Source organism: Cryptomeria japonica, chromosome 11, assembly GCF_030272615.1.
Source record: "Cryptomeria japonica chromosome 11, Sugi_1.0, whole genome shotgun sequence".
NCBI classification, from domain to species: Eukaryota; Viridiplantae; Streptophyta; class Pinopsida; order Cupressales; family Cupressaceae; genus Cryptomeria; species Cryptomeria japonica.
Window position 1 is genome coordinate 596399011 of NC_081415.1, and position 23870 is coordinate 596422880.

The following is a 23870-nucleotide window of genomic DNA, read 5'->3' on the forward strand; positions in this document are numbered from 1 at the left end:
TAGTAGAAAGAGCTATGCTCATGATGTATTTAATGTACTTGTATTTATAAGATGAAATGTAGTTGGAATTACAATTAAGTCATGTTTGCAATGAAACATTAGGGATGTAATTGTACTATTGTAGAGATGTGATCTTATGAATCATGGAAATAAATTGGGTTATGGTTGGAATACAAATGGATTTTCATTGTAGTTCAGGTGTATTATTATATGACATGTTTAGGAAGCAAGTTAGAATGTAAATTAATCTTGAAAGAGGAATATTCATAGGTTAAGAATTGTATATGTTAGATTATTTGCTTCCTTGCTTCTCCTTGTAATAGATTATTCAGCTTGCAGAAGATCTTCAGGCTCCTGTGGTGTTGTATTTTCTCAACTCCAACATGGTATCAGAGCCACAGATCTGCAACTATCTGTTCTTGTTTTGAGAATTTTTGCATTAGAAGCAGATTTGGGGTTTCAAGCAGTTTTTTTGTGTACTTAGGGATAGGCCTCTTTTTTTGAGCACTTTGGGCCTAAATGGACCTCACCATCATGCTCACATGGCCCAAACACCCTTATAGTCATATAAAGTTTGCCTAGTTTTGACTCCTGAGCATCTGGGAGTGATTTTTTTCCAAAACCAAGTCATACGGCTCTGGTACACAAATCGAGGAAAAAATTCAAAATATTTTTTTGCCTTTTTATGACATGCAGGCCGTATTTTGATTTTTCAAAAAATCTTCAAAAAAATAAAAAATAAAAAAAAGGGCTTCAAAAAACAAAGGGTTTAAAAAAAAAAAAACTTTTTGGGGGAGTTGTTCTACGAAGGGTACCATTGACTTGATAGTCTGGCCGTCGTACGACAACCGGCCTTGTCATTCTAGCCCTGTCTGCCAGCCCCACATTTTGCCCCCACCGGCCCAGTCCCCACTGGCCCCAGTCCGCGGCCCCCGCCAGAACTCCCACCTCCCACCGGAAGGCCCACTCCGCTATGCCCCGCCCGGCCTAGCTCGCCCGCCACCAGCACTCCACTCCGCTCAACCTAGATCCTCCACCCAACCTAGCTCCACCGCCCGCCACTCCTCCTCGAAGCATCGTCGGAGCGCTGCCTCCTCCTGGCTCCTCCACCAGACCACCACCCTCTAGCCTTTTTGAGGGGGGGTTTGATTTTTGGTCATATCTTGGGCATCCAGAGTCATTTTTTAGAAAATGAATAGGTGTCAAAAATTTGATTCCGAGCCGGACCTTGAGGTGGTGGATTTTTTTTTTTGAGTCTACTGTTTGACTTTACTTTTTTCCATTCAAAGTCGGGCCTCTTTTCTGCACTTCCAAGGCCATAGAATGGGCAAACAGACTCCATTTTTTGAAAACGAATAGGCATTGGAAAGCTCTCAGCATGCTCTATTTAGATTTGTGATCTTTTTTTCTCATAATTTTAATCAAGTTAATTAGATATCATTTTGAAGTTTTTTTGCTCATGCACTACTTCCTTCTCATCAGTATGTACTAGGGTTTGGGTTTATCTCTTATGGGGGGGTGTTTTTTTCTCGCTTTCTGTCATTTATATCAGAAATCAAGAACACAAAAACTCTCAAAACAAACAAACCCTTTTGTATCTTCTATCTATTCTGAAAGATCACATAATAAAAAAAAACCAACAAGCAAGTGTAGGTGTAGAGTTTTGTTCTCATGGTAGATCCTTCAGTTGAGTTGTTGACTTCCCACAACTATCACACTTGGAAGCCCTGCATCATGAGGCTTCTCAGGGCAAGGGGTTTGTGGTCTTGTTTGGATGAGGTTCAGCCTATAATGCAGCATCCTTATGAGCTTCTTCAGCACAGGAACAAGATGGATGAGGCCATGGGTTTGCTCTCCTTGCATGTCTCTGACAGTCTTCTATTTCACCTTGATAAGTTGTTCACTCCTTAGGCTATGTGGTTGAAGTTTTATTCTCTCTTTGGGAGGGTTAATGAGCATTTATCTCATGAGCAGTCTCATCTTTCTCAGCTGGATATGCTTTCAGGATCCAAGAACAAAGTCTTGGTTGCTCAGCCCTCTAAAGAGAAACAAAAGCATAAATTGAAGCTGAAGAAGCATTCTGCAGGTAGTGAGCATTCCTCCAAGCCTACTCCTAAGTCTAAGTCTAAACCACCATTTCCTCCCAAGCATGGGAAATCTTCACAGTCTGGTGAGTCTTCCTCCAAGACTAAGAAGAAATTAGGAGATACTTGCAGTTTTTGTGGCAAGGAAGGACATCCAGTTTCCAGATGTTGGAAATGTTTAGAGGCTTTAGAGGAAGCCATGCAACATCACATCTCCTCACCTCAGACATCTTCTCCTTCTATGGGGAAAGGTCATACTCAAGCTTCAACCTATGGGTCCACATGGATACTTGATTCTGGTGCTACTCACCATATGATTCACACTCAGCAGTTGGTTACTTCTCTTGCCTCTTGTGGTACTTCATAGATTGCAGTGGGTGACTCAGTTCAACTTTTAGTCTTGGGTTCAGGTTCAGTCTCATTGGATGGGGGTACTCTGCAGGCTATTCTAGTTGTTCTTGACATCTCGATGAACCTCTTGTCCATTTATCAGATTTGCCACTCTGGCTCTGGTAATATATTTGAGTTCTCACCACATGATGTGGTTATTCGAGACCTCCATGATTCTGATTTAGTTGTTGTTACTGGGAGTGTTGATACTACTGCTCATCTATGTAGATTTGATGGATTTGATCCCTCTATGGGTGCTGGTTCATCTCTTATAGCACATGTAGATTCAGTGAGTAAGCTTTGGCATGAGTGCTTGGGCCATGTCAACTATAGATATCTTCAGCAGATGATTACACAGGTACTTGTTCTTGGGCTCCCAACGGTTTCCTGCACTGATGGTGTTTGTCATGGTTGTGTGCTTGGCAAGCATCACAGAGATCCCTTTCTGAAGGGAAGATCCCCTCATGCTTTGGCACCCTTGGAGTTGATTCACAGTGATCTCATGTCATTTCCCACTCCTTCTTTTTCTGGGGCCAAGTATGTGCTCACTTTTATTGATGACTTCTCCAGACATACATGGGTGTACTTTCTTAAGTACAAATCTGATGTCTTTGATTCATTTCGAATCTTCAAGACATTTATAGAGAAGCAGTCTGGTTTTTCTATTTGATGGATACGTGTAGATAATGGGGGGGAGTATGTGAATCAGGGTTTCAAAGATTTTTGCACTAAGCATGGTTTGCAGCATCAGTTTACTGTTCCCTACACCCCTCAGCAGAATAGTTTCGCTGATCGCAAGAACAGAACTTTATGAGAGATGGCGAATTGTATGATTCAGTCCATGTCCATGGATTCATCTTTTTAGATTGAGGCAGTCAATTGTGCCAAATATATTCAAAATCGGATGCCTCACAAAGCTATTCGACATATGAATCCTGAGGAGGCTTGGTCTCACAACAAGCCTAATGTTTCTTTTTTCTGAGTATTTGGCAGTGAGGCATGGGATTTTATCCCTGATGTACAAAGGAAAGCCATAGAGTGAAAGAGCTGACCTCTCATTTTTGTTGGCTACTATGAGGATGTTAAGGTGTACAGGTTGTTTGATCCCAATTCTAGAGAGGTCTTGTTTCGACGGGATGTTCAGTTTGATGAGTGCCTTCCCATAGTGGATACCTTGACTCCAGTGTCTACTGCTCTGTCTACTCCTTCCACTACATCTCTTCAGGCTCTTTTTGAGGATGATTCTGATGATGGTGTTGATGATCCACCATCCCCACTTCCACCTGCTCCACCTCAGATGCCCAAGTGGGCTCACCTTACTATTGAGGCAATAGGTCCTATGGTCAATGATTCTTCAGATACTCATCGCACCTGTTCTCATACTATGGGTTCTAGTCTTTTGAGTCATGTTATTTCCAATGATCCTCAGAAGTTTTCAAAGGCTACCGGTCACCCTGAGTGGGACTGTGCTATGGAGGAGGAGTATTCTTCTTTGATGAGGAATCATACTTGGAATATCTATCCTCTTCCTAAGGGCAAAAAGATGGTTAGGTGTCGTTGGTTGTATTGCACCAAGTATGTTGCTGATGGCTCCATTGATAAGTACAAAGTATGTCTTGTTGTGAAGGGTTTCTCACAGGTTGAGGGTATTGATTACTCTATGACCTTTCCCCTTGTCGCTAAGATGAACTCCATTCGCTTTGTACTATCTCTTGCAGCTTCTCACGGTTGGCCTATTTTTCAGATGGATGTGAAGAGTGCCTTCTTGCATGGGGATCTACAGGAGGAAATCTACATGGAGCAGCCTCAGGGATTTGTGCAGGATAGTTCTTTGGTTTCCAAACTTTGGCGTTCATTGTATGGTCTCAAACAGGCCCCTTAGTCTTGGTATGAGAAGATGGATTCTTTCTTGCTCTCCACTATGTTCACCCACAGTCATTCTGATCACACGGTATACATTCATCTTCTTGAGGGTGAGATCCTGATTCTTGTGCTATATGTTGATGATCTCCTCATCATAGGTAGCTCATCCTCTATGATTCAGCATACCCAACGAGCCTTGATGGATCAGTTTGAGATGACAGATCTTGGTCTTCTGCACTATTTACTTGGTCTTCAAGTGATTCAATCTTCTAATGGGATCTACATTTATCAGCAGAAGTATGCTCTTGACATGCTTCAGTGCTTCAGCATGCTTGATTGTAAGCCTTCTCCCACTCCATTTCAGTCAGGGGTTATTTTGATCACCACTTGCCCCACTCCTTTAGTAGATTCTAGACTTTACAGGTAGTTGGTTGGCAGTTTGTTGTACCTAACTCACACCCATCCTGATATTTCCTTTGCGGTTGGCCTTGTCTCTCGATTCTCCCATGATCCTCATGAGAGTCATTGGTAAGCAGCCAAATGCATTTTGCGGTACATTCAGGTCTCTAGTTCTCATGGTATTCATTATACATCAGGGGACCCTCACATTGTTGGCTACACTGACTCAGATTGGGCTGGTGATCTCATTGATCGAAATTCTACTTCTGGCTTTGTTTTCTATCTTGGCTCTGGTATCACATGGTCTTGCAAGAAGTAGACTCCTCATGCATTATCATCTACAGAGGTTGAGTACCGAGTTGCTGTGCTCATTAGTCAGGAGATCTTATGGCTTTGACAGTTGATGACTGAGTTTGGTTTTCCTCTTGATAGTCCCACTGTTCTTTGGTGTGACAATCAGAGTGCTATTCATATTTCCTGCAACTCGGTAGAGAATCAGTGGATGAAGCACATCAAGCTTCACATGCATTTCATCCACCAGTTGATTCAGGATGGTGTTCTCATTTTGGAGTACATTCCCACTGTCGAGTAGGTTGCAGACATCTTCATGAATCTTTTTACATCGCCATGCTCTATGCTTGGGGTGAAGGAAGTTTTCCTTCAAGGGTCTTTATGAGGCCTTCCTTCCTTCTTCTTCTTTCAGCATGTTCTTTTATCTCTTTTTGGAGAGGAGTTTTTTCCCACTGGGTTTTCTCTTTTTTCTCCATTTCATAGAGATTTCATTGTATTTGGGTACCTGATTAGGCCTTATTGTCGGGACCCATCTTTCTTCCTTTTAGTAGCTATTCTAGGTTTTAGCTTCTCCCTAAGTCTAGCTTAAGGGGGGGTGTTAGAGTAATTGGGTATTTACTTGATTAATTAAACAATATTTGTTTAATTCTTTAAATTTCCTATTATCTTTTTACACTTAAGCTAACATTAGGTGCCCAATAATTAATTCTTTTATTAATTATTATGTGCAAGCCTAGGTTTTCCCTTTTAGGGTTTCTTGACCTATTAGAGGTTATTTTTCTTTTCTTTTTATCATTATGACATTACACATTTTGATGAATATTGAGCTCTCATCTTTTGAGCATATTGTTCTTGTGTTTTTGTCTTTCAGATTATTTGCTTCCTTGCTTCTCCTTGTAAAAGATTATTCAGCTTGCAGAAGATCTTCAGGCTCCTATGGTGTTGTATTTTCTCAACTCCAACAAATTAATCTTGAAAGAGGAATATTCGTAGGTTAAGAAATGAATATTTTAGAAGGTGTTAATTAGATCTAGTGAAGATGAATGATTCATATAGATGCACTAGTAGTAAGGAAATTATGCATATCATGAGGGATAAATAATTTGTAGGTTGCATATCTCATGGTTAGGGAATTAAAATATGATGCATTAAATCAAGATCGAATATTCTTATCATGTGTGTAGGATGTTATTATGGTAGTGAATTAAGTAACGATGTTGAAGTACCCTAGGGAAAGATTAATGATGTTATGTTATTTACACTTGCGTTATTTGATGAAATGAACAATGATGTATGTTCATTTTGGTTAAATGGTTAATGAATGTAATTAGATGGAGATGTTATGTGTTGCATTAGACATTATTAGATGTTAATAGAAAAAAATAAATCTCCATTTGCATGTTAGATGTTTAGTTTCTCTAGGGTATTGTGGCAGGCATTACACTTGGTATTAGAGCCCATGTTCAAACACTGGGTACTTTGGTTTCAATTGAGCCCATTGTGCATGTTATCATTTAGCATGGGGTAGCCCAGCGGTTTTATCCCTTCTATTTATTTTCTTGTTATAGTTTTCCTAAATGATTATCTTACACTTTCCTTTGCATCTTGCTTAGACAAGATGCCTGTTAGGGGTAGAGATCATCATTGTGCTGGTCGCATGGGTAGTCGTAGGAACCCTCATCCCGATGTTTCTGAAGAGTCACACCATGAGGAGCAGCAGGAGCAGCTTAGAGATGATGTGATTCCATAGTTGGTGAATATGCTTTAGGAGCTTCTTAGTCGCCTAGGACTGAGATAGGAGGAGAACCAGCAGGAGGGATCTTGTCATTCAGAGCATTGGGAGAGAGAGCGTTCACGTTCTCCTAGGAGGATAATTGAGGTTGATTAGGAAGTACTTGCAACTAGTCACATGAGAGATCTGAATAGGACTCATCCTCCTACTTTTGATGGCTTAGGTAGTGGCATGGAGTCAAAGACATGTTTATTGGACTTAGGTAGGTATTTTTCTATGCACCAATGTAGCAGCAACACCAAGGCAAGATGTGCGATTATGAATCTTCATGATTTTGCGATGACATGGTGGCACATGGAGGAATGGAAGCTACATCTAGACATAGCAATGATATCTTGGGAGTTATTCTTGGAGCGGTTTCATGCTAGATTTCTTTCAGATCATTGGAGGAAAAGGAAGGCCAATGAGTTCCACAATTTGAGACAGAAGAGGATGACTATGGAGCGGTATGAGTGTAGGTTATTTCAGCTTATACAGTATGTTGGGTATGCAGATAATGAGCTGATGTTGATTCAACACTTTGTGAGAGGTCTCAGTGATCGTATTAGTGGAGAGGCTCGGATGCACGAACCTAAGACCTTGGAGGTAGCTATAGAGAAGGTGAGGCTAGCAGAGGAGAATCTGTCCTTAGCATTAGGAGAAGTGACTAGAGGAAAGATAGTTAGTGCACCTATTACAGAATCTATTCTGAGGGGATCACAGCAACAGTCTTCAGGATATGCTAGGAGTCATCCTTCTTCTTTTTGTGTTGGTCAATAGTTTAAGAAGAAGTTTTCTCAGGGGCAGAGCTTTGCATGAGGTGCTATATTTCAAGCTGATAGGAGTCACAATCGTCAGCATGATAAGAGACCAACTCCTTCTCAACCAACATAGAGTTCTCAGCCAACTTCTAGTAGAGGCAGTGTTCAACAATCAAGTACAGCACTAGGTAGTAGAGTGTTTGGCAGGAAAAGATTATTTTGCATGCGATAGGTGGTATCTCTTGTTCAGTGTTATTTGATTCTAGAGCATCAAACTCTTTTATTTCTCCTTTTCTAATAGAGTGATGTGGCCTTGCTATAGAAAAGAAAGATGATAGGTGGTAGGTAGAGTTAGCCATGAGGTCCAAAGTGGTAGTGGATTCCCTTGTGCTTAGTTGTCCTTTAGTTGTAGGAGATTGCCATACTTTTGTGGATCTCTGTGTTATGTCCTTGGGATCTTATGATGTGGTTCTTGATATGGATTCACTTGGATCTCACCAAGAGCAGATAGATTGTAGAGGTAAGAGAGTGTAGTGGGCGGATGATAGTGGGAAGAGTGTGGAGATTGTAGGTATTCAGAGACATATCTCTCTTCACATGATTTTTGCTATGCAAATGAGGACGTGTGTGCGTAAGGGTTGCCAGTTGTTTGTGATTAGAGTGAAGGATGTGGATGAGGGAGTTATCCCGAAGGATTTACTGTAGCAGCATCCCATTCTTCAGGAGTTTGCAGATGTTTTTCCTAGTGATATTCCAGGTATGCCCCCTTGGCAAGATATTGATTTCAGGATTGATTTGGTGCCAAGAGTTGAGCCTATCTCTAACTCTCCCCATCCAATGACCATGTAGGAGTTGAATGAGTTGAGGGTTCATTTGGAGGAGTTGTTGGTGAAGGGGTTTATTCGTCCTTGTGTGTCCCCTTGGGGTGCACCTGTGGTATTTGTGAAGAAGAAGGATGGATCTCTTTGACTATGCATTGATTACAGGAAACTTAATAAGGTGATGGTGAAGAACCAATATCCCTTTCCTTGGATAGATTATTTGTTTGATCAGATTAAGGATGCCAAGGTCTTCTCTAAGATTGACCTTAAGTCAAGGTATCACCAGTTGAGGATTCAGGAGGCAGACATTCATCGCACAACTTTTTGCACTAGATATGGTCACTAGGAGTTCACAGTGGTACCTTTTGGTATCACGAATGCACCATCAGTTTTCATGAGCTTGATGAATGGTGTATTCAAGTTGTATTTGGATAGATTTGTATTGTTATTTCTAGATGATATTTTGAATTATTTGAGATCATTTGAGGAGCATGAGGATCATGTGAGACAAGTTCTATAGTGTCTTAGGGAGAATCACCTATACACCAGTTTGGTGAAGTGTGAGTTCTTCCAGACATAGGTGAGATATCTCAGGCATGTGATTTCTGGAGAGTGTATCGTATTTGATCCCTCAAAAATTCAGGCAATTGTTGATTGGCCAGCACCCACTAATGTGGTAGAGGTGCCTAGCTTTATGGGTTTAGCAGGATATTATCATAGATATGTTTAGGATTTCTCCAGGATAGCTCATCCTATCAGTTCTCTTCAGAGGAAAGGGATGAAGTTTGTTTGGATAGAGCAGTGTGAGATAGCATTTCGGATCCTTAAGGAGCGTTTGACCAGTGCACCTATTTTAGCAATGCCAAATCCTTTTGGGAATTTTATGGTGTGTACAGATGCTTCTTTGGAGGGTCTAGGAGCAGTGTTGATGCAGGATGGTCATGTGATAGTGTATGAGTCACGGAAACTAATTAATGATGAGAAGAATTATCCCACCCATGATCTTGAGTTAGCGAAAGTGGTTCATGCTTTGGTTAGATGGAGACATTTTCCTCTTGGACATAGATCCGAGTTGCAAAGTGATCATCGCAATTTGCAGTATATCTTCACACAGCCAAATCTGAATGCTAGACAAAGGCGTTGGATGGATTTTTTATGTGAGTACGACTTTGAGGTGAGATACATTAAGGGTAAGGAGAATGTGGTAGCAGATGCATTGAGTCACAAGAGGCATGAGATTTCAGCAATGTTTCTTAGTGTGGATTTGAGGAGACGTATTCTTAGTGCCCTTCCTTCAGATGTATTGTATTAGGAGGTTATTGCAGAGGTTGCCATAGGTAGAGCTCTTGAGGGGAGATATGCGGGTTACTTAGTGGATTTAGATGGACTTCTTAGGCATTTGGAATGCATTTATGTGCCCTCATCAGGCGGTCTTCAGGATTTGATCTTTTTGGAGGCACATCTAGGTGTCAAGAAGATGCACGCAGACTTGAGATAGATATATCATTGGTCTGGTATGAGGAGAGATATTGCATATTTTGTATCATCTTTCTTAGAGTGTTGACAAGTGAAGGCAGAGCATCAACATCCCACAGGATTAATACAGTCACATTTGGTTCCAAGATGGAAATGGGATATTATATCTATGGATTATATAGTTGGATTGCCCATGTCTTCATGTCACCATGATGCTATTATGGTCATTGTAGATATATTGACCAAAGTAGTGCACTTTTTTCCAATTAGATCTTCATATACAATAGCGACAGTAGCTCGGGTTTTCTTGGAGGGAGTTGTGAGGTTGCATGGTATTCCTCGGTGGATTATATCAAATCATGATCTAGTGTTCACATCAGCATTCTAGACAACTATTCGGCATGATTTGGGCATGCAGTTGAACTTTAGTTCATCTTATCACCCTGAGACAGATGGACAGACAAAGAGGGTGAACCAAGTTTTGGAGGACATGTTGAAGATGTACGTGATGGATCAACAGTCTCTTTGGTAGGATTACTTATATTTTCTTGAGTTTTCCTAAAATAATGGTTACCACAGCTCTATTAGTATGTCTCCCTATCAAGCATTATATGGTAGACCATGTTGCACACCCCTGAGTTGGGAACAATTAGAGGACATAGTGCGTATTGGGTCAGAGATGTTGCAGCATATGGAGGAGCAGGTGGCTCACATTAGGGAGAATTTCATGGTTGCACAGGATAGGCAAAAGAAATGTGTGGATTCTTTGTTAGGATAATCAATGAATAACTAAGAGGGGGGGTGAATTAGTTGTTAACAGATTATAACTTTTCATTCACAATACAACCTTAAACAAATCATGTATCGGTAAAGCACATAAAAATACTAGTAAGAATAGATATCAGTAAATAATAAAACTTAACAATTAGCCAGATAATTAATGCAAAGAAACCATACCACATAACACCATGATTTGTACGTGGAAAACCCGGAAAGGGAAAAACCACAGTGGGAAGTCTACCCACAGTAGGTAGATACTTCTGCAGAAAGTATGTGATACAATGAGGGGCCTATACTTGCAGGAAGGCACACTACCTAGATCGTATTTCTCATTAGAAAAGAGTCTCACTAACTACAGAGAGGCTACAACCATCTCAAGATAAATGGACAACAATCCAATAGAGTGAACTGCCAGAAATAGCATATGCCTTGCTTGATCACAGTCTTGGCTAAGCTCAGTGTCGAAGGACTAAATCCTCTTCTGAATCCAATTCGATCACCAATGATCGACCAACTCCTCTACCTAAATGATATTACAATATTTGCATATTATATTCCTTGACCATGACCTTTCATAACCATGATATACTACAATGAGTTTCTACCTTTTATTTATACAAACCCTAAGGCCTAAACCAACTAGGTCGGCCACCTAAAAGATATTACAATAAGATCATTACATAATTCCATATTACAATGATATGCCATGTCGTCTTAAGACTGAAACAATAATAACAAATCCATAAATCATCTCGAAACATTCCGGTAACGTATAGAGTACACGTTAGCATGATACAGGTCCACAACCTAGATAGGTACTGGACCTATTCTGGGTCCACCATGCCAAAGTAATGTCTTCAAGTAGTTGAAGCATGATCAAAGAACATCTTCAGCATCCTAAAATCCATGAAGAAGTTGCACCAACACCAATTATGCATCCTGTCATGATTCCTCAATGAAAGCTCTGTCGGTAAAGCCTTAAACCAATGTTGGTAAGGGTTTACCAGAGTGTATGATAGCATCCAGTTACCAAACCAATACCAATTGACCAAAACATTCTCTTAGAGAATATAACACATGAAATCAACACATTTCACTAATCCAAACATGTCAGAAGTGTCCAACAGATAGCCTACTCTACCGGTAACACTAGATCTTCTATCATTAACCAAAACAAGTCTGTCAGTAATCAACCATAATAGCTAGTGTTGACATCAATGACAAAACATCAATGCAACACATAATCAATTCATCCATAATGCCAACAATCTCCTTCTTTAGTATTGATGGAAACAGTAGATGTGAAAAACATCTAAGTACCAAGAAGTTCCAAACAAATATCCCCCTATCAAAGACAACCAACAATCTGTGTGAATGATATCTCTAAATGATTTTTTTTTCATTTTTTTTTTGTTTTCTTTTTTTTCACATCACTCTGACTCCTCCTTTGACATCAATGCCAGAAATCTGAAAAAAATATCAAAGCAATAATATAGACCTCTGAATCTCAAAGTTGAATACTCCCCCAAAGTATTAGCACCACTCATCAGTGCTGGAATGAATAATGTTCCTGATAATGCATGTCAAACTGATAACAAACTTCATTAATCAAGTCTCTATCAGAGGAGCAGAAACCCCTAACCCATCTCTCAAATACTCAAATGATTCCTTAGACAATGGTTTAGTGAATATTTCTGCAATCTATTCTTTAGTGTTCACATAAACCAATTCGACTTCCTTTGTTTCCACCTTTTCCTTTAGAAAGTTATACTTTACTGAAATATGCTTAGTCTTAGAGTGAAATACTGGATTTTTAGACATGTCAATAGCTGCAAAGTTATCACAGTAGATAACTACCAGTTCACTACAATTTATCCTGATATCCTTCAACATTTGCTTCATCCACAAGGCTTGAGTGCAATTAGTTGTTGCTGCAACATACTCAGCTTCTGCAGTAGATAAAGAAATGCATGATTGTTTTTTGTTGATCCATGAAACCAGTTTCTTTCCAAGAAAGAAAGCTCCACCAGAAGTGCTCTTCCTATCATCAGTATCTCCTACCCATTCTGAGTCAGTATATGCACATAAAGTGAAATCATTATTTTTAGAATGCCATACACCATATTTTGTTGTTCCTTGCAAATACCGAAATATTCTCTTTACTACACATTCATGATTTTCTTTAGGATTAATTTGATATCTTGAAACAATGCTTATTATATTCAATAATATCAGGTCTAGTCTGAGTTAGATATAACAAACCACCAATCATAGACTTATATCTTGTCAGATTTATCAGTGTAGAATTATCCTTGATAGATAATTTCTCACTTGTCACCATAAGAGTACTTACCAGTTTGAAATTTTCCATACCAAAATTCTTCAACCATTCCCTCAGATACTTAATTTGATAGATAAATATGCCTTTGTCAGTTTGAGTAATCTGCAAACCTAAGAAAAAATTAATCTCACCAATCATGGACATTTCAAATTCATTCTTCATGTTGTTAGTAAATTCCATGCACAATTTATCTTCTCCTCCAAAAATGATATCATCAACAAATAATTCAATAATTAGAATATCATCATCAGTGATCTTATAGTATAAATTACTATTAGCATTGCCTTTAGTAAAACCAAGCTTGAAAATATATTTATCCAACCTTTAGACCATATAAGTTTTAGACCATATAAATCTTTCTTCAATCTGAAAACCATATCTTTATCATCTATCAGTGAAAATCCATCATGATACTCAATGTATACTTCTTCCTCAATCTCACCACTCAAAAATGCACATTTAACATCCATTTGATAAACCTTATAGTTCTTATAAGCTACATAGGTAAGAAATAGTCTAACAGCTTCAATTCTAGCTACGGGTGCAAATGTCTCACCATAATCAATTCCTTCCATTTGAGAATATCCTTTACAAACCAATCTATCCTTGTTTATTATAACTTGACCATCCTCATTCATTTTATTCCTAAAAACCCATTTAGTTCCAATAACTTTTTTATTTTTAGGTCGAGGAACTAAAGACCAAGTTTCATTCTTCTCTATCTAATCTAATTCATCTTCCATAGCCTTTAGCCAATGTTTATCCTTACAAGATTCAATAATAGTTTCTAGTTCAACTTGAGAAATAAGACATACCTCTTCATTTTTTAGTTTCCTTCTAGTCATAACTCTTTTTTTCTTATCTCTAATAATTTGATCTTCAGAATGATTTAATCTTACTTACCTTGGTGTCTTTTGAACTTCAAGTTCACTACTCTGAACATCAGTCACAGTTGAATTTTCTGATTATGTCGGTGTAACTATCTCAGCTTCCTATACCGGTTGAGGCATTTTCAGTTTAGTTATGATCATTTCCACTTTCGGTTCCCTATAATATGATATAGAATGATTTCAGTACTGTCCATCCACTCTCACATTAACACTCTCAACAATTTTCTGCAATCTTTTGTTATAACATCTATATTCTTTTATTTGAATTGAATAACCAAGAAATATCCCTTCATCACATCTACAATCAAACTTTCCAATTGAATCATCTCTTTTGATATAGCATTTACTTCCAAATATTCTAAAATACTTAACAGTAGGTGCATGTCCAAACCATAGTTCATAAGGGGTCTTACCGGTTTCACCTTTGATGCGAACTCTATTGAATGTGTAGATTGTTGTACTCACTACTTCTCTCCAATAGATATGAGGAAATTTGGCTTCCATCATCATAGATCTAGCTGCATCCAAAATGGTTATGTTCTTTCTTTCTACTACTCCATTTTGCAAAGCTAGATAAACAATATAACTTAAAAATTAGCCAGATAATCAATGCAAAGCAACCATACCACATAACACCATGATTTGTGAGTGGAAAACCCAGAAAGGGAAAAACCACGGTGGGAAGCCTACCCATAGTCATATGATACTTCTGCAGAAAGTATGTGATACAATGAGGGGCCTGCACTTGCAGGAAGGCACACTTCCTAGAGTGTACTGCTCATTACAAAAGAGTCTCACTGACTACAGAGAGGCTACAACCATCTCAATATAAATGGACAACAATCCAATAGAGTGAACTACTAGAAATAGCATCTGCCATGCCTGATCACAGTCCTGGTTAAGCTCAGTGTTGGAAAATTAAATCCTCTTTCGATACCAATTCGATCACCAATGATCAACCAACTCCTCTACCTAAATGATATTACAATATTCGCACACTACATTCCCCGACCATGACCTTTCATAACCATGATACACTAAAAGAGTTTCTACCTCTTATTTATACAAACCCTAAGGCCTAAACCAATTAGGTCGGTCACCTAAAAGATATTACAATAAGATCATTACATAATTCCATATTACAATGATATTCCATGTCAGCTTAAGACCAAAACAACAATAACAAATCCATAAATCATCTTGAAAATTATGATAACGTATAGAGTACACGTTAACATGATACCGGTCCATAACCTAGATTGGTACCGGACCTATTTTGGGTCCACCACACCAAAGCAACGTCTTCAAGTAGTTGAAGCACTATCAAAGAAAATCTTCAGCATCCTGAAATCCATGAAGAAGTTGCACCAACATCAATTATGCATCCTATCATGATTCCTCAATGAAAGCTCTGCCAGTAAAGTCTTAAACCAATGCCGGTAAGTGTTTACTAGAGTGTTTGATAGCATCTGATTACCAAACCAATACCAGTAGACCAAAACATGCTCATAGAACATATGACATATGAACTCAACATATTTCACTGATCCAAACATGTTGGAAGTGTCCAACAGATAGTCTCCTCTACCGGTAACACTAGATCTTCTATCAGTAACCAAAACAAGTATGTCGGTAATCAACCATAAAAGCTAGTGTTGACATCAATGACAAAACATCAATGCAACACATAATCAATTCATCCATAATGCCAACATGCTCATCGAGTGGACAGACAATTTTCTATTGGTGACAAGTTGTTTTTGAGAGTTCGCCCACGAAAGAGTCTGATCCATTATAGAAAAGGCTCTAAGTTGGTGCCTTGATTTGTTGGACCTTTCGATATTTTGGAGAGGATTGGTCCTATGGCTTATCACCTTTCCTTGTTGTCTAGCTTGTTCCGCATCCATGATGTCTTTCATGTTTCATTTTTGATGTTATATCATCCTAATATTTGGCATGTGTTGGATTGGAATGCTTTACAAGTCGAGGACAGACAACTTTCTATGGAGCCCATGTGCATTCTTTAGCATAGAGAGATGTCCCTCAAAGGTCGGAGTGTAGAGCAGGTAAGGGTATAGTAGGATCCGATTGATGATTCTCCAGCTACTTGGGAGGATGCAACACAGATGAGAGAACTATACCCCTATTTGTTCTTAGGCGTCTAGGAGTAAGACTAGGCAAAGGGGGGGAGGATGTAGAGTCCGCCCTTGATTTGACCTATTTTGATTAGAGTTGACTTTTATATTATGCTTGATAGACTTATCTAGACTATATTTGATGATTGGATGATGATTACTCATGTGCTTCGGTTACTTATTATTTACGTTAGACACTATTGGACATATGTTATTTTGATGATCTATATGGATTTTGGTACTATCATTATTGAACATGTGATTTGATGATATATGTACTCGATGGATTTCATATGCTTACTATGTGATGGATTATCAATAGATTGGATTTATCATGGTTTTGATGATGATTATGATTACATTGATGAGATGTTTATGACATGTGTTTGACTATTTTTTCACTATCTTCGTGATAGAGATGATTCCACATCACTCATTGTGAGTGGGATGTGTCGTAGCGATTCTCTATCACTTGGTTGTTTTATATATGTATATGTATATGTTGTATTATCATTTTGTGGTTGCAGGATTTTGCAAGTACCAAACATCGAATCCACCTAGCTTCACAGGTGTGAGTGTGTCTTTTGTTACAAGGGCTTATGTGGTTCAGAGATGGCATGAGTTCCCTTCACATACTCTAGGTATAAGTTGTTCACTGTGATTCATCAGCATCTTGGAATAATTCACCATGTCAATTAGTAAGCTTGATCTTCTTGGTGTTGTGAGTACGGTTAATGACGGTTGATTTACTTGATTATGTTAGAGTACTTATGTGGCTCTTGATGTGTGGTTTTATATTTAGTAATGTTTATTTTAATGTATTTAATTTACTAGCTTTGAATATTTAATTATTTCGTATTTATATTTATTTGATAATTAACGTTTATTGGTTTTATGATTATTTAATATTTGGTAATCTTTATTGTTGTTTAATATTTATTTTATATTTGTGATCTTTATTGGTATTTGATTGTTTAATAATTTATTTTATTTTCTATGGTTTTGTATTTATTCGATATCTAATATTTATTTGGTTCCCTAAATTATTTTATTAGCTTTTGGTTTATTTAATTTTAATCCCCATTTGGATTATTTCTTTATAGCTTATGTTTATTTAATAATTTCACTTTTATTTCCTAAGTGTGGTGTATGAACACATTAAATATTTACTATACCTACCCTTTACTATCATTGGCTAAATTCAAAGTGGGAGAATAAATTATAATATATGGTGGGTTGGTAAAATCTATTCCAAAATGGAATATTTTGATTGGCTGAGATTCAAGATAGGGTTTTGGTTATTGCTTGCTTTTTATTTTCATTCTTGGGATGGTTTTTGGGTTGGCTATTCTCTGGAATTTTTTCTTGCAAGCATTTTCTCTTTGGCTTTGGATTTTACTCTTGGTTTTGGCTAGAGCTTGGTTGGATTTTCACTAGTCTTTATGGGAGCTCTTCTTCAACTGCATTCCATCACTTCAGATTGCAAGTTGGAGTTATTTTACTTTTGCATTTTGATTTTTAATGGGTTTTCTGTATGCTTCATGTTTGTACAATGTTTTTGAGAGATGGGTTGAAATATTATGTTATTCTATAGTTTTAATATAGTTTGGAGCTTAATATTTACCGAAGAAAACTTTATGTTATTTGAGATTTTGTATAGTTGTTGGGAATAATATTTTTGGTTGTCTAAGAATGTTGTTTCACGACTCTGTAAAAATTTTGAATAAGCTTGGGTTGTTGAATCATTTGTTTGTATGGGAGTTTGAATGGATTTTTCCCATTTGTGATTCTTTTAGTCTGAAGGTGTTTTGGATTTGGTTTGATTGGTTTTTCTATGAGTTTGAAGTGATTTTGTATGTTTATTGCGGTGAAGAAATTTTGGTTGGATCTTGGTTTAGAGTCAGAATTGATTTACCTTGTTTATGCCTTAATAATACTTGTTTTTGGACATCACTATTCATGTATTTTTTGAGCCCTTTGGTTAAGTCTGGATTTTTATATTTTACCTGCAAGATTTTTGATTTTTCCATGTGATTTTTGTAAATGCATTGTTTCAGAAAATGCATTGTCTAAACATGTAAATGCATTGTTTTGTATTGTGTTTGCGCTATTCTGTATAGAATAAGCATTGTCTCAGTAGATGTAAGTGTGAATCTAAATATGTTTGCATTGTCTCAGAAGATGCAAGTGCGAATCTGGAAATGTTTGCGATGTCCTATGAAATTTAAGTGTTGTTATATTTGATATAAGCATTGTTCTATGGGATAAAAGTGCTAAATTGTCTGTATTATGTATTTTCTTAGTTTTGATCATTTTAGAGGCATTGTCCCGAGTTGATTTTTGTACCAGAGGCTTTATTGAGGTCTGCTGATATTTTCCAAATATGGGTTTGATCAGTTTTGGTGTATTTTGATGGTTTAATGCATATTTACCTCTCCATGTCTTTGAGGATATTTTAGACTCTCTTTGTGTTGATAAGCCATGGTTATTTGAGATTATTATAATAATGTTTGGGACTAGCAAGTGAGTTGACCTTGTTGTGATGTTATCTTCTTATCTGTTGGCAGATTTGATGGCTTGTTATGTCATGTATTTATTGGCCAAGAGGCACATTTTGTTATATTTGATGTTGTTGTAGCATTGCATATGTTGTGAGAGTTTGTGTGGAAGTAATTGGCTACAAATGAGTGTTATTTTCATGTTTTATTTTGGTTAGGGCCTCTTGTGATTTATTGTTGGGCCATGTTACGGGGAGTGGGCTTTCTTGTGATGACCAGGGTCACAAGAGATAGGCTTGCATGAGGTTCCTTGTAAGGATGCATGAAGTCTAGACCACCAAGGCACATTGGAGTTTGCCATGATTTGTAAATAAGTGATAACCTAATAATTAACGGGTTGGGTAGATAGAGTAATTAATAAGATGATAAATTGATGTGAGCCTCATTATTTAGTCCTAGGGAGGATGTTTTAGGATAAGCATGAGAAAGCCGTGAAGATGGTAAGCTAATCTCCCTTAGTCTCTCATAGGTTGAGATGGCTCCACATGTCCACCAGGCTAGTGTCTTATGTTATTATGTTTTGAGGATGGCATGTGATGACACTCCACTCCTACATGTGTTCCCGTTTTTTATTTATGATTATGCCTTATTGGATGCATTTATGTCTTGATGAGTTATATGCCTCTGGGAGTTAATTCTTGTAGTATTGTGTGAGTTCTTGCATGAGAGTCCTTGTGTGGTTAGTCTTTTTGGTTAGGGTGTTAGCTTAGGTTTAGAGTGTGTGTTGGGACCTTGTGACATCTCCTAGCACGGGGGGTGGTCCCTTTGGTTCCGGATGGTCGGGAGGTTGGTGTATTTTAGCCATTGGGATCTTCTCTTGGATTCTCCTTGTGTGGATGCGGATTCTTATTCATGATGGACTATGGATGTACCCTATAGCAAATTTATGGAATGAATAAGATGGAATGCATGTAATGTAATACACTTATATATAGTAGATGGATTCTCGTAGTAGAAAGAGCTATGCTCATGTTGTATTTAATGTACTTGTATTTATAAGATGAAATGTAGTTGGAATTAGAATTAAGTCATGTTTGTAATTAAACATTAGGGATGTAATTGTACTATTGTAGAGATCTGATCTTATGAATCATGGAAATAAAGTGGGTTATGGTTGGAATAGAAATGGATTTTCATTGTAGTTCAGTTGTATTATTCTATGGCATGTTTAGGAAGTAAGTTAGAATGTAAATTAATCTTGAAAGAGGAATATTCGTAGGTTAAGAAATGAATATGTTAGAAGGTGTTAATTAGATCTAGTGAAGATGAATGATTCATATAAATGCATTGGTAGTAAGTAAATTATGCATATCATGAGGGATAAATAATGTCGTAGGTTGCATATATCATGGTTAGGGAATTAAAATATGATGCATTAAATCAAGATGGAATATGCTTATCATGTGTGTAGGATGTTATTATGGTAGTGAATTACGTAATGATGTTGAAGTACCCTAGGGAAAGGTTAATGATGTTATGTTATTTCCGCTTGCATTATTTGATGAAATGGACAATGATGTATGTTCATATTGGTTAAATGGTTAATGAATGTAATTAGATAGAGATGTTATATGTTGCATTAGTTTTTATTAGATGTTAATAAAAAAAATTATCTCCATTTGCATGTTATATGTTTAGTTTCTCTAGGATATTTTGGCGGGCCTTACAAATTACAAACAATGCTTACAATGCCAATATAAGATCCGCAGATCATCTACACATCAATTTGATCTCCGGTAATAGTATGCCAAAATCGATATCTCTCCAGAAGCAAATCCAAATCCCATGAAACTTGAACACAATAAAGACCATGAACTCAAGGGGATAAATCGAAATCCACCACACTAAACTCTCAAATATGAAGAAGTGCCACGATCTCCAAGAAATTCCACTGCTAACTGCTCAAACTTGTATGAACTACACCGATGCTCCTGTATCATAAGTACAAACCAATCATCAGTCAGTGATTACCTATCATCCTCCAACATCCCTTGAAGCTTCCATCATGATGAATAAATGTTGATGAAGACTTGAATATGGTTGATGTTTCCTTGAATTTCTAGATCTAGAACTTCACATAAAGTAGGTCCTTCACATCTGTAGTATCAAAAATCTCTCCCTTTTTTATTTAACGTGACAAATGACGCCTTCCTCCATTTCATCAAAGGTCGAGCATTGCTACCTGTGTCCTTTTGTCCACCCAAGATCGCCTTGTTAGCTCCAAGCCGGTGTCTACCAACTCCACCAACATCTCACCTTTGGGGACTAGGGTGTGGCGCGAAGATGTCGACGTGGTGCGCTAACATCTCATGCATCTAATAGTTCATAGGTGGTTCTTTGAGTGTCACGCTTGTACCTGGAAGGAATCATAACGCTCCTATATGCACCCACCAACATTCTTTTTCCTTCCAGGGCCTATATCTCTCCTATTTGAAAGCATTTGGGGGATCTTTTGGCATTTTGAGGATACTCATTGCAGGTTGGAGCTCTTGGCAATCTCTTTGGACAACATTCATAGTCTTTCTCGCAAAGTCTATCACTGTTTTAGCTTCATGAATAGTTCACAACATCATTTCCATTAACATATTGGAAAGGGGAGTTTACTTATCCTTTTATCCTTTCATTTTACATATTATCATCCTTTGTCTCACACTGTTTTCTAATTATCTTTATCATTTATTTTACCGATGACTTTTATCTAGGTTGTCAATGGAGGTGGAAACACCAAAATGGCAGTATGACTTAGGCAAACTCCAAAACACAACCCCCAACATTTTCCTTCTTACTTGTGTGATGGTAGATGTCTGTGGAAGAGTAGATACTTTGCGGGAGGCTCCAATCATGGACCGGTTGTGAGTCCCTCTCACCTCATTTGTTCTACTTTACTTTAGTTATTTTGTATCATGTTCCTATTATCTTAGTTTTATCATTTTTTGTGCATTTATCATATTATACTCGCATTTGGATTTCTATGTACAATTTCTATACCTCATCCATACAAGATAGAAAGTGTGTCACGCTGGTGTCCCAGGTTTGCATTATCATCCTCTGGACAAAGGTTCAATAGAGTTGTGCTAACACAATGAGGATCTTGTTAATATTGAGAGTGGGAGGTGAATCAGTATTAATAGAAATTGAACTTTCAACACCAAAATAGACTTATCTCAGATCTGAAAACATTCAACACTTAAACCAATTCTTCATAACAGATTTCCTTATCAGATCTAGATAATCATTTCCACTTATGCAAACTTATTAATCAAATTAGCCATGAAATCAATATCAGATCAACAAACACTATTATTGACTTATTAACTGATAAGAATGTTTCATCAACCATTCAACCATCAATATCGGTAACCACTTTAAGATCTCTAATAAACAAACATAAACTATCTTAATAGGTAATCGAAAATAAAACATGAACATCACAAGAAAAGCATTCCACACATGAACACCATAATTTTGACGAGGAAACCCTAATAGGGAAAAACCACGGTGGGAGTTGGTACCCACTAAAATTTGTACTCTTTTTAAGTACACCCTGTTAGGAGCTTACAATACGCCTAGTTAAGAGAAGACACCCTTAGGAGTCACTCGGTTAAGGGATTTACCCATCACTCAAGCTAGGAGCTTAATGATATGTTAGGATCAACCTCATGAGAGGATTTACCACCCTTTTTGAGAGCTGGCCCATTAGAGGACTTAAATGATAAAGGCATGTTAGGACCTACCCAATTAAGGGATTTAGGTTGTTGTAACTATTAGGGAACAATAGTGAAAAGTGATCTGTTACTTTGCACTTTCAGCTTGCTAAATCAGATCCAATTATGCTTCATAGTCTACAACACTCAGACGGATCTCTATCTTCTCTAGGATGGATTAACTCATTCTCCTAATACCAAGAACACATTAGACATCAATTGTGTCATCCTAAATAGACATCTCAATTAGGTTGTCCAATAAACCCTAATTACATATTGAAATTACAATACAGATCATATCAAATCTTCTATATCATTATAACAATTTACAATGATATATCAACCGTTGGTTGATCATAACTCATCACAAAAATATCTGATAGTACCAAAGTCAAAACCTCAAAACACTCCACTAAGTGTTTCATTGTTTCCCAAGAAATTATTCCTTGAATCATGCCAAAATAGTATTTAAATCATCTTTTCAGGTTGTGTCATGTTATCTTCTCCATGTAGACTCACCGTCAATCACCATCATATCAAGAATCATTACCGGTTGAGTGATTTCATCACCGGTCCTTAAACCCTAGCAAAACTTCATCAGAAATTCAAAACATGCCTTTCGGTAACCATCATAGGATGTGGTTCCGATTACATACTCAAATCCATCATAAAAGCTTAAGTTTCAAACCGCAAGTCACCAAACATCACCAATCACCCGATTCCATCAAAACTTATCTTCTTTACTGGTTAAGGTCCTAATTACCAATCTTGTCAGTAAACCTTGTCAAACTATCAAACTCTAACTCTGATAGACCAAATCACTTAGCCAACAAGTCAATCATTGAAAATTATTTGTAAACAATATCAAACATCAGTTGACCCTGGTTGCCATCAATGACAACACAAGTAACTGATCATGTCACCTTTCTTCTATCGGTACAGTCATCCATCATCATCTCATCTTCATCATTTATGTCGATCATGCCAACAAGTTGTCCAAGAACCTTCTCTACATTTTGTTTGTTTAGTTTGGTTCTTTTCATCTTCTGGCTCACCTTAGTGCCAATCCGAGTGAGGTATCAGAGAGTGGATTTGTTCTCAAGGATTCATCATCCTTAAGGTAGAAAATTTCCTTCGTTACATTTTGGTGAACCTGATGTGAAACAAACCTTTTTCTTCAATTGCATATTCATCATTTAGATCATCATATACATCTATTTACAAGCTAATTAAAAAAAAACTTTATCATATAGTTTACACATTTTGTATTAGCATTTGTCTCCTCCATCTCTGACATAAAATTGATCGAAAAGTAGAACACCTCGTGTCCTAGTAATAGAGTCTCAGCGTCAGGAGGGTCTTGTCTATGAGCTTTATGACCCAGACTTCCACAGGAGCCATAGTCACGAGGACATCTAGGAGGAGTTTCCCTCCTGATTGTTACAGTCCTCCTCTACCTGACATAATGAACAAGGAGCCTCTTCCTGATCTAAATGATTTTCTTACCTCCCATACTCTTCGTATACATTTCATGGGGGATTCCTCAAAAGCTAGTTCTTATAACAATTCCTTGACGAATTCTCCAATGCCTTCTCCTCCTGTTGTT